This window comes from Diadema setosum, chromosome 9 (genome assembly GCF_964275005.1).
Source record: "Diadema setosum chromosome 9, eeDiaSeto1, whole genome shotgun sequence".
In the NCBI taxonomy this organism is placed as follows: domain Eukaryota; kingdom Metazoa; phylum Echinodermata; class Echinoidea; order Diadematoida; family Diadematidae; genus Diadema; species Diadema setosum.
The window spans coordinates 18,510,001-18,523,158 of record NC_092693.1 but is presented as its reverse complement, the minus strand read 5'-3'; the positions used below and the strand labels follow the sequence as shown (position 1 = coordinate 18,523,158).

Genomic DNA, 13,158 nt, shown 5'->3' with positions numbered 1-13,158 from the left:
AATAATTATGATGCTTGTACTGGTATTGATAATGTGATGATGGTGATGATGATGTTGTTGACGATGATGATAAGGAGAATGATGATGATGATAATGAGGAGGAGGATAATGATGAAGACTAGGCCTTTGATTATGATGACATCGATTAAAACGATTACGGCAATGGCGATAATGATAATAATGACAGTGATAACACTAATGACTATGATGATGATGATGATGATGATGATGATGATGATGATGATGATTATTATGATGACGATAATGATAATGATGGATAATGGATGACGATGAGAAGCGATATTGATCGGAGGGAAAATTTCGAAACCAAAGAGACATACAACATACGATATATTTTTGTGGTACTGTGATCCTCTCTATCTCCCTCTCTGTTTCATTCTCTCCCTCTCTCTGGCATGACTGACACCAAAAATTGTGTTTGCTGTATAAAACATGATGTACTTTACATTTATATCATTACCCTTAAAAAAAGAGATGGACATTCACCATACGCCCATTTAAAGCTCGTAAGTGGTGTAACCCATCGATTTCTAAAACAATCGAAAAATTGAGCCGAACCGTTTCCCCCAGACCCAATGAACTCGACGCTCACGGTTTTAAGTTCCCTGGTGTTGCGGATAAGACTGGGGATACGCTAACCAAGGAGGTATGTGATACCTCCTTGCACTAGTAACTCTATTTTAACCCCGCGCAATTGGACAAATTGGCCGCCACCCCCACACTGCGGAGTTACGACAAAGGGAGCTACCCACCAAATCAAACATATCCGTACGGTTCCCAATCACTCGACCCCAAAACGACAAATTCAATAACAAGATCCAACAGGTGGATGCGGCAAAGTCGAGTCCCGCGTCCTTTGTTAGGAACGCATTACTTGCAGAGGAGATGAGACGCTTAGGATCAGCCATCGGGATCTTCCCACCTGCAATTTTCCCGGACAACAATAATTCATGACGAGCAGTTTTACCAGACAAATGGTGATAATGACAATGATGTTTGAAATAATAATAACAAGTCCAAACTCCTTACGTGTGACCGATTAGTTTTTCAGTTTTCCAGTCAGGAATAATGTTGTGTTTTACATTTTTATGGCAGAAGAATTGAAGTTTCCTCATTTAATCTTTAAATTTCAGTATACCATTAATGGAAAATGTTAGGTGATGGAGACATCGGTGAATCACTCATTTGCATAGATCATTCATATAATCTTCTCAAGAACTGTTTGGCACACATTAACATCTTCTTTTTTTTGTTTCAAAATTTCATGACTTCCTTACTTTTGATACGATTTTGATCAAATTTTCACTGATGTGCTGGTTAAAACTGTATTCTTTCTTTTCACACTAACTCTGAACTGGTCCTGAATTCCCTTACATCCTTTTTTTTTTGCATCTGAATATTTCTGCATGCGCTCCACAATACTGCATGAGGGAAGTGGAAAGACTCGCCTGCCTGCCGACTGGTACATTGATCTCAGCTCGAAGGCATGCATGGCTCAAAACCAAACACAGCGGCGACGCGGGTGCCGTGTTCCATGCCAAGCGCAAAAACCGCGCGGTCATCGAACTGTCAGTGTTTACGTTTGCTGAAACAAAAGACGTCTCAATTTCGACAGTCTCGAAGCGAACACACCACTGCGCCGCTATATTGCCATGGTGGTAACAATAGAAAAGGCGTGATATCATATTTCTTGCTCCGTTTCATGCACAATATTATGGCTAATGGTGACCTGCTCAAAGAATAAGATGAAGAAATATATCGCCGAGACACAATTCAGTGAACCAAACCGCAGACAATCGAAAATGCAAGTTGCTTTAGTTACACGCAGGAATAGGGATTAATGTCGGATGTAGTGGGTACACAGCGGAGAATTCTGGTAACATCGTATATATGTTTGAACAGAAGTGCGGAGAAAGTGTTTTTCTTCTCTCAAAGTTCTTTTCAGCTGGTTTCTTGTCTACTTTTCCCTCCTACTATTTTCCAAAGCAGACTTTCGCTTGACTTCATTACAAGTTTTCCGGGCAAAACCACATCTCTCATATTTTCTTACGAGACTCAAAATCCAGTCCCCAATCGCAAGCTTGCCGTGTAAAATGTCATACAGTAGTTTCTTTTACGCGTTTTATAGACTTGGACTTGTTATTTTTTACACTTCAGATTTTAAGTTGATTGAACGTAAAGATCGTCACGGCGTAACGTACAATAGCTCACCACTTTTAAGTTAGCTTCCATAGATATAGTAAAAGCAGACGAACAGAATTCTAAACGATAAAATATCAAAATTTATATTTTCAGAAGTTTCAGACGTTTTAACAGAACAGTGATATTGGTGCCAACGACACACGCAGTCAACAAAAGTTGACGATGTAATCACCTTCTAAACTCGAATTTATTTCATAAAACTCAAATCTTTGGTTCACAATTTAGCAACTATACACGACCCCTTTCCTCTAAGGTCATTCAAGACTTCAATATACAAGGATTTGACGTAAAAGTAGGAAATTCAGTGATGACCTACTCCGATATTACGATCTGGTGTTTGTGATAAAGAATGTCACCTTTTTTTTCCACAACCATTTTGAAGAAGCCTCTATCTGTTCGTTTAACTTTTCTCTGATCATTAAAACCCAAAGAGACGCGGTGAGGAATTTGCTTTTAACTTCCGAACATTATTTTCTCACCAATATAAAATAGGAGCGAAATCGGTGCACAAAAGTACTCGTATTCCCAGCGCTTCCATACTTGCCGGTATCGACATTCCATATCATGATGCGTTATTATGGTTTAGTTTTGTAACTTTCATGATCTTCACCATGGCAATAGTGTGAATCCTCACTTCGAGATTGACTCTTTTTTTTTTGTTTCCTTTTCCATCGAAGATGGCTGGATATATAGCCATATTCAGCTGCAGTAGCTAGTCTTCCATGATGTCCAGTTGGATGTGAGGTGGACCACTTCGCCGGGTTATGCACCCTGCTCCTTGAGATAAATGAATGAAGCAGGATCTTTTACGTCCATGAGTTGTTACTCTCTCACACACGGGACCTCCATTTTATGCCCTATTACACACAACATTGCTCACTCGGGAATCGAACCCGGGTCGTTTGGATTTGGAGGCAGACGCGCTACCGACTGAGCCAAATCACCGCCCTCACTCTTGACAAGGTGCCTAAAATGTCGGCAGAAAGATGGTCTCCCACCTCCCTTCCGTACGGTAGCATTTTATTTTTGTGTGTTGCTAGGATCACTACCTGCACATGCATACTTCCAGCTGATCCCACTGACCGACATGATGTTCCCGCATCTCAGACATGTCTGCCCCCTCTCCCCCATTTTCATCTTTCATGGCATCCTCCCATTTTCTCCGCCTAGCCCATCACGATCGGAGCCCGGCCGCCACGCCCGTCATATGGTGCTCATTAGTCCCAAGCGCTCACAACATCACGTCTCGCTACACCGACTCGCGCCCTCCCACCGAGTCACCTTGACATTCAGACACGAACTCGCCCTTGGCACGTCGCCTCCACTTAGCCATCTCGACACCCGACGATCGACTCGTGGCGAGTCGGGCCGACCAGGCCCTCCTTCACATACTAACCGGAAAGAAGGTAAACCCAATTCAGGACGGCGCGTACCTAGCCGACAATTCCCAACACCCGTGATTCATCCACTGTTCTTTCTGCACCTCTGCATGGATGCCAGGGCTGCCGCCGTGAACGAAAAAAAAAAACCGTCTTTTACCATCGCATTCACTAAAATAAGTAACCTCATGTGCCTCTAAATTTCTTTTAACATCTACTTGCATATTACCATGGAGAAAAATGAATCATGGTTTCGGTTATACGAAGACATTTCATTCCTAACAGATTTTATACAGGCGAAATAGGCTAGCAACTTTTGCGTTTGTTTAATTTCGTCACACTGATTACAAAATGAGCAGATATTCTCCCTCAAATCCGATCATAAAAGAACTCCTGCCGCTGACTTTCACTATTTATTCCCTCGAATTCGAAACCGAATAGGGACGCGAGAAAGGGAGCTTGCAGAATGTTAAGCGAGAACTCAACTCCTCAGTGTCAAAATAGGCCTTCATCAGCAACATTCATCAGTAATTTATGTTGCTTTTATTCCCATTAAAATGGCATCTGTGGTGCAGTATAGTTTTTGTCCTTTTTTTGTGATAGAAAAGTTTTGTGTGTGCCTCAAATTATGTATGAATGTAGTGGTTGTCAATAAAGTGAATATGTGACATATCCTACAAAAACAAAACAAAAAAACATTCATCAGTAACTGCATGGCTAATTGCAAAAATGATTCGTGATCTCACAGACTTACACACTAAGTAAATAAGAACAAGGACCTGTTGGGTCCATGGTAAGAATGATCAAGCTACGGACATCGGGTATATCCTATACTTTCTCATTCATTTTCCGATATTTATACAATACGAAACATGAACAGAAGGAGAGAGCTCAAAGGGACTCATAATCCCAGTAAGAATATTTGGGCAATTCCAGCGTTACGGACATTACATTTAGAGATTTTTTGTGACTTTGTGGGCTTATTTCAACAAATCAGCATAATCATTCTTAATCCACTCGTGGTTTATTCTAACCCATTCATCCTGAAATGTTAACAGTCCAAGTTTTGATAAGTTGTTGTAAATCATTTGGTAGATATTACACAAAATGCTTGCCGTTACGGACATTACATTTTTTGGACATGATTATTTACCTCCATGTGGATATGTTGAGAAATTTATGAATCAGAGCACCAAGTAAAAGGAATTTTCTTCTGAAATGAATGCTCAGGTCCTGTTTAAGTTGTAGATTGATAATTGTGTACAACACATTCAGCATTTACTCTGCAGGTTCAAAAATGTAGCGTTACGGACATTACAACTTCGTCCACTTTTTAAAGTCCCAATATTCATATTTTAACACAGTTCGCATCTCAGACAAGGCTATTATTAGTGTTTTTTGGTTCATCCTTAACCATAAACACATTTGAAACAAATGCTGAAGTGTTGGTAAATGTGGAATTATAATGAGAGTCAAAGATTGTGTTTTTTTACAAAAATTATCAAAAAATTTGCCCAAAAATGAGGTTTTTTTTTTAAAGAAAAGAATGCCTAAATGCACTTCAATTGTATCAAAATACCACTCAAATGAAAGAACTTGACAAGTTCTAGCATTTGATACTAAATGTGTACCTGTTGCACATGTATTTGTCAAATTATTGCAGATTTGGGATTTTTAGGAAAAGTAACATTTTTCGCGGAATTGCCCATTGCCAAGTGAACGGAATGCTTCCGTTTTACCACGTGAGACTTCTAACTCCTGATTTTGCAAAGTGACAGCTTCTGTCAAGTCGACTACGTGTTCTCAAATTAAGGACTGATATTTAGCAAGAAGATGAGTAAATGAATCAATGAAAAAAGTGAATATATTCATTTAAAAAAAAAAATCAGGTATATGAAGCCCAGATATGAAGGAATGCAAAAGCAGATAGAAAAAAAAAAAATCACTGATAAATGTATGGAAATGTATTCAGGAATAAACAAATTGATGACAGGTGGGCTCTGGGGCGAGGCATAAGCCCTCATCTCCGTAACCCAGGGACCGGTGGCAACCATAAAGACGTGAGCAAACTGCTTCGTCATTGTACGTCTCACTCAGTCACAGTGCACCCAAGGAGCTTTTCTTGGTGCACCCTTCCCACTCAACGTGCTCTCAATTATCGGAACGTCGAAACTAAGTTTCTATCGCCTCTCTCAATCTTTTACGTAATCATTAGAACAGGGCACACGTTTCGACAGTTATCACGAGGACATAAAAAAAAAGAGTCTGAATCAGTACATTTATGTTGCTCTGGATTTCCCGTTCCGGAGGCTAAAGGGAGGCAATCTTTAATCTCAGCGTCAAATTTGGAGATTCCGGACGGGGGTGCTAATCACTGTCAATTGATTTCGCAAGCCATAGATTAGAGTGGTTTACAGACATAAAACGTTGTAGTGTACAACGGCCGAAATGTCACACTGTACACACGCTCTACCCAACAATCGAATCTCATCGAATTATGCGTCTTTTACGAAATTAAAGAATACTGCCACCATGTGTTCACTAAGTAACTGCAAAACCACTTTTGCAGATATTATACATAATTTTTGTTTGTGTTGATCTTGAAATGCAACCAGTGATAACAAACCATCATCACCCAAACTAACTGAAGTCCGAGGCACAAACTGAGAATAAACTCTTAGAAGTTCATCTCGCCCGGCATTAACGAGTCAGTGTTTCCGACATCACATTTTGACTCATGTTATTTTCCCGTGAACCATACCATTACAGAGAATAACAAGAGACATATAAACTGTTTGATTGTTATTTCACGATAACAGGCCAAAAAGCAGCCCTAAGCTCCTATGAAAAACAACAACAACAGCAAACAAACAAAACCGGCCACGATATACTGTACATTATAACAACCACACGAAAGAGACAAGTCAAAAATGCAAACAGACAGCAAGGACGTCACATACATGCACCTTAATTAAGGAATAAAACAAATGAAAATGACTATTGTATAGGGTACAATACTCCATCAAAGCAGGGTAGGATAATAATTGTGCGCCGAATTTCTTGGGGGCATAGATGGGGGGGGGGGGGGATAAAATGTGACTGAAGCACAGTACGCCGTCACCTCTGTCAACATTCGGGGAGACATTTTGTCAGCGAAATAAACCTGCTTTGCTTACATGGTCATGGTTTGTTTATATGGCTCAAATGATAATTGTTCTGTTCTTGCAGTATCAAATCAAGATCCCTCTCAAAAGGGTTTACCGGTACTTGTTGAGCATCGATTTTCCCTCCAGCTGACGTGGCATGAGACTCTCCTCACGTAATCTGCTGTTTTAAAATTGTTTCTCCTCTTCATACCCGCCCTTTATCACAGCATTCATCATTATCTTTGAAATTCTGCTCTGATTTGAACAAAACAACAACAACCTAACAATAACAACATCAACAACATTATAGAACACGCAGACGTAGTCTCCGCGAAACATATTATCCTCGACAACAAGTTACAGACCGATCATTCGGCCAAGCTTCACACGATCGTATACATAATTATGTTTATGTTCTGGACTTTCCTTAGAATCAAAACTACGCCTCTAAATTTAATAGGTCGTATTAAGACATTATCATATTTTCTTTTTTTTATGAAGGCGTCGCGACGTTTAAAATTCAGTTGCGTGTTTTTCATCACCTCTTATTCTACATCATTTCATCCGGACTGGTGACAACGGAAACCATGTAATGCCCATTCTTTCCCCAAGTAGTCTTACAGCAGATTTACGAAATGGAGCTTGCAATTTTCATGGCATGAATAATATTCTATTATATTCTACATACAGCAGATGAGACATCATTTTGGATTTTGCTGTAGTGCAATTTGGGACAACGCCCACGCTGGTATTCCCCGCTTTCGTCATAATAATAATAATGATAATAATAATAGATACGTTTTATTATTCGCCAAATCCACTCTGTAGAATGCTCTGTAAGGCGCAAATAGAATAAAGAAAGAGAACGTTATGAGTATAGAAAGTAAAAAAAAAAAAGACGAAAAGACATAGCTGATCAGAAAGGAGGCATTTAACAAGTGGGGGGTTTTACCCCTTTTGAAGGAATATAGTTGACGGTAGATTCCCCAGTGGTTTCTAATTTCATAGATGACGACGGAGACGTTATATTCCAATATTCCACGCAAGAGAGAGCACGGAATTCCCCACAACAGTCATGAATATCCCTAGCATTACACCAAACAAAACAAAACTACATTACATTATACACTAAACAAAACTCCACAACCTCCTACTAAAGACTTCGCTATGTGCCGTTGTATTACTTGTAAAGGCCAGTGTACATGGCTTTTCTTATATCATTTCTATATTATTTTCATCGGATCCCCAAATTTGGTCTCCAATACAAGCCAATAATAATGTGTGAATCAACCATTAAGACCAATATACACCATTCCGTCTTCAACAACACAATTTTACTTCTATTACTTGTACTTCTATAGCTAATGAGATTGTCCCCTGGCTTCCGTGCCAAGATGTTGCTGTCTGTATAATAATATTGTTATCGCCGCGATGTTACAAGCATGCAGGAAAGATGAACGTCTGGGAAGTTTCTCATTTGCCATCAGTATCTTGGAGCTGGTTTCGATTATCAGTTGTGACAAACGATGAGAAAAGAAGAATGTCAACGATGAGTGATGATGTCAGGTCTCGAAGGTGACGGAGATATGAGTTTCTCTTTTGGCATGGTGACAACTTTATATATGATGATAACCACAAGAATCACAACTACAAGTATACGAATTAGACCAGTGACAAATAAGACACAGCAGCAATACAAGCAAACGGAAAGGCAAACAAACAAACACACACAAACAACAGATATGCACGCACATATGACACGCAAGGAAAAGAACCCCCCTCCCGTCACCAAGAGCAGCTGTGTTTTTTTCTTCGATATATATATATTTTTTTTTTGTCTCCGACTTCTCTCCTTAAAGGACAAGGTGTGTATTTAGTGAATGCAGCAATAGTAGAAGAAAAAATCAGTAATGTTTGAGGAAAATCGGACGATCCGTTGAAAAGTTACGAAAATTATTAAGTTTCAGTACAGCCATCTCTAGATGAGAAGACTACAGCAGCTTGTGACATCATTGCAGGACAGCGATAGAAAGATAATATAGAGAGAATTTCCACAAAATTATTTATAATTCGAATGAAAAGTACATACAGTATTTTCTAGACTTGTTACTGCCATATGTTAAGAGTAATATTGTTTCTCCTGCTTTCGGAAAGAGGTAAGTCAAGTGCTCTTTCATTTTGCAAGGAATGTACAAATATTTTGAATTGTTTATAGTTTCTTTATATTGTTGTCATGCATTGACGTCACAAACTGTTGTTATCTTATCACCCGGCGATGGCGGCACTGAAACTTTAATTGTCCTATATTTTTCTCAAACTTCCAATAATACTGTATGTTCAATTAATATCGCTGCATTTACTCAATCCTACACATATATTTTGGGTGAACTGGTCCTTTAATTTTCAACAAGTCTGTCAGGGTTTTTACTCCTCTAGAATCCACTTCTGGCGACTAAAACTTCTGCTGTCGGTCGTGGTGTGCGATGATAATGGACATATTTCCTCGGTTGGGAGTCACCTTGCTTCGGGTTGGTCTTCCGAGTTTTGTTTTTGTTTTTGTGAAAGTTCAAGATCTTCATTGAAAACAGAGCTGCTCGCGCCAACTTGGTAGCATCCTGCCACTATACAATAATTACAAGAAATGTTCCTTCCAATATGCAGCATGTAAACTATTTAATGCGTTACCCAATTTATTCAAACAGCTTCTTCACTGCAGACGTTTGCAATCGAATTTCATCGAAAGATGGTCTGCAGTGTCAAGCAGGATGTGTAACCAAATTTTACCGGTGAAAATACGACGGACGTATTTCGTTGCCTTTCCTTCTTTGTGGTAAACGTAATCCATTTGCTCTGAAAAATGTTTATGAAAGAGGTGTATGTTACTTTTACTGAAGTATTTATCAGTGTCAAATAATATTTGTAATCAATTGATTCCTGCTTGAGAATCCGAAAGATACTTGCAAATAAGGGCTCCTTGTGAGGTCGTACATCAGGGAGTGGGGCGTACTTCGTGACCTTCTGGATGATACTGGTGTTGAGAAATGAGTAAAGATTCTTTGGTTGGGGAAAAAACAATCATAAACCTCAACAGTTAGTCGGGAGAGATGCGCTCTCCCATCTGAGTGTTTCAAATATCAGCGTTCGATACGATGAAACGAAAAGGCTTTGATCCCCGTGAAAAGGGGTAAAACACCGTAACAGCAACCAACATACTTGTAACTCCTGTTCACTTTTCCGTGTATACCTGATGTCACTGGGAAGAAGCTGTCCTCATGCGAGGTCTGTTTTGGCTGCATCCGACCTGGTTGGATCACGTGACTCCGACGACGGGACAAGCTGCCAATTTACAGTTGAAGCTGCCAATTTTGGGTTAAAAATGGAGGACATGTAGAGGACCTCACGAGCACTCAACCCTTTCATGAGGTTTTCGCAGGGCATCAAACTTGCTCATCTGTTCGAAAATTCTTCCGAATGTTTTTGGATGTGGCGAAAGTCAATTGAAGTTTTCCATGAAGGAAACACGTCATCATCGAGAGGGTATAACATCATCCTATCCTGGTTGGCCCTCCTTTATTTTGGCTTTGTTGATAGGGAATGAGGTCAGGTTAACCTACATCGCGCTCAGCTAAAGTGTGTTTTGACAAATTGCCGCGAGTCACACACCTGTACATACAATGAACCTTTCTAGACTCCCAACAAAATACAGTATCGTAGCAACCGACAAGCAACACATATAGACACATACTCACACAAAAAACCCACCCCACACACACATACATTGCACACACCTCGATAAATCATTAGGGCCTATATGATAGCAGCAGTAAATTAAAGAATAAGTATTACGAGGCTTGATACCCTACCTCTCGAAGACTCTTTAAACTTCTAGAATCGATTCCTGTGGTGACGAAAAATCAATCCATTGGCACACATTGCTTAATAGTTCGAAAGCCTCATCTTGAAATTTACGGACTATTAAACCCATACTTATAAAGGTTTGCTTTAAAACGAAACATAGGAGATGACGATTTCAATGTCTCTTGAGCTATATAGGTATTTGGAATAAAACTTGTCTCTGTACACTGTAAAGGAGAGGGGGTTGCACTAAATACCGACGACGTTGAGCTATCTGCAATATGACTTCCCGATTGTACATCAAAGAATCCCATGCAATATGTGAAGAAAATTGAATGTGACCAACAGATCATTGCTGTTCATGATTACAGTTCGTTACTCCGAATGCTGAAGGCATCGTCTTTACATTTTCGATTAACGAACCCTATTTCATTTTCGGATTAACGATTCTTCGGATTAACGAATCTTCTCAAGTGATTTAAACGAATTTTCGGAATAATGACCTTCCGGAATAACGCCACAAATCTTCGGATTAACGAATCTTTTTTTTTTTTCATTGTGGGATTAACGAACCTCTATATATGGGGAATTTGTGTGTATCGTAATAACGAACCTTCGGAATAACGAACTTTATTTCATTTTCGGATCAGTGAACTTTCAAAAATATCAAACGAACATCACCTGCTGCACCCGCTGCTCATTTTTACGTGAATTTATACATCGTTCGCAGCATCAACCCCGTATTGCCACTTAGGTAGATGAAAACGACCTATTTTTGCTGGTGAAACCGGATTCCCTGGACTCCGATTCAGATATACGATACCCGGCAAATAAACAATGCTTGCCTCTCCCGATGATAAATATCATCTCTTCAGCTCTTCTCTGGCATTCATAGATCAAAGATAGGAGTTTACCAGATTCGATGATGAGGAATAGAAACCTTTGTGTAGGTCTTCAAATCTTTTCCGTCAGATTCCCACTAGAATTTGTCAGATCTCCTGCTAACTGCATATAGATATTTTTCTATAAAGATACCTTCTCTGCTGGCATAAACAAATATATTCACTAGTAATTCCTTTGAATACGAAAAACCTGACTGAACACAGCTGTCAGGACGTCTCAGAATGCTTATACGATTCAGGGATCTTTTTCTCCCATTGAGCTAATCCCTGTTAGCAGCACATCTATCTGGCTTATGGTATTAACTGATATTGAATCTTCCCCTTTTCTTGCCAAATCCCGTGGCTCGTAGAGAAATTTAATGGGTCACCTTGACGGATGTTACCGTGTGTGTGTGTGTGTGTGTGTGTGTGTGTGTGTGTATGTGTGTGTGTGTGCAGTGTGTTATTGAGTGTGTGGCTGAATGTGTGATTGAAAGTATGAGAACTTAACGGTTATTAATTGGAACAAACGATCTACAGAATGATGTGATTGATGGTATATTACAATTATAGTAATTAAATGACGTCAGCCACAACCCTGAGTGGCTTTGTGTGTGAACCCTTCTCCAAGAAGTCATGTCATTATCATCGCACCAGTGTCACCATCACTGCCCAGGTAACCATTTACACATCTGGATCAAGTGGGTAATAACGTCTTGTTCAAGAAAGCTGGACGGGAGTTGAACTCGGGTATGCACAGTTTAGCGAGTCTTGGAGCCTTGTCCACGATACCACCAGTGCTCGAACGATAAACATCTTAATCATGGCATCATAAATACTGAAGAGCTTTCGTAAATTAATCTACTTGGGGGTAAGACTGATATGAGGACATATTATAAGCGAGCTGATTTTCAAGTTTTGCAGAGGGATTAATGTATAATATTCTATATGTGCGAAATCGTATACACATGTACTTTAGGTTTTTTTTCCAGTACTTCCCTTTTCTCCTTATCAAAATCAAGGAGTTGTGTTATCACTGTGATAACTCTTTGCTAAAATCATGGAGCTATTTGGCTCAATGCTAAAATCATGTGGTTTAAAATCAAGGTGTCGGGCTCGTCCAGAGGCGAGGACTTTGCCACCCGCCAAAAATTTGATACAACTTGTCACCGAATTGATGATTTACGCTGCAGTGTCTGGCACAGCGAGGAGTAACGGTGTAGTGTTGATTTTAACAGTACGTCGGGGAGCCAACCGCAGCGGAGCGCCCGGCGTGAAGTACGTGACGTTGGCTGCTCATAATTGCAAGGAGTGGGCTGCCTTCTGCCGAGCAAGACCACATCAGAAAACATAACAACATTGAACCAAACGATGAATCGAAGGAAGGATCTTGCATGTTCGCCCGTCTTGCAAGCGAGTACATGTACATAGGCCTATACATGTACATGTATTTGAAATTTTCAAAGCAAAGTTGTTGAAGACAAAATCTAGCATAAAGAAGGTAAATTATACTTATTGCAAGTTCAACGAATATCAACACTTGCCCGGCTCTAGTGAAAAAAACCAAACAAACACCTATCTAGTTTATCAACGTGAGTTTTAAAAAGCCTCTAAATACTTTCCTCTTTCTATTTCCAAATGATGAAAGTGTCATCCGATCATCTTGAAATACGA

The 13,158-nt window shown here is 39.7% G+C and overlaps 1 protein-coding gene across 1 annotated transcript in view; it reads right to left on the bottom strand.

Moving 5' to 3' along the window:
* Positions 1 to 13,158, bottom strand: part of LOC140233049 (cytochrome P450 27C1-like) — a 66,288-nt gene that overhangs the window by 23,217 nt on the left and 29,913 nt on the right. The gene's annotated exons all lie outside the window — the stretch shown is intronic.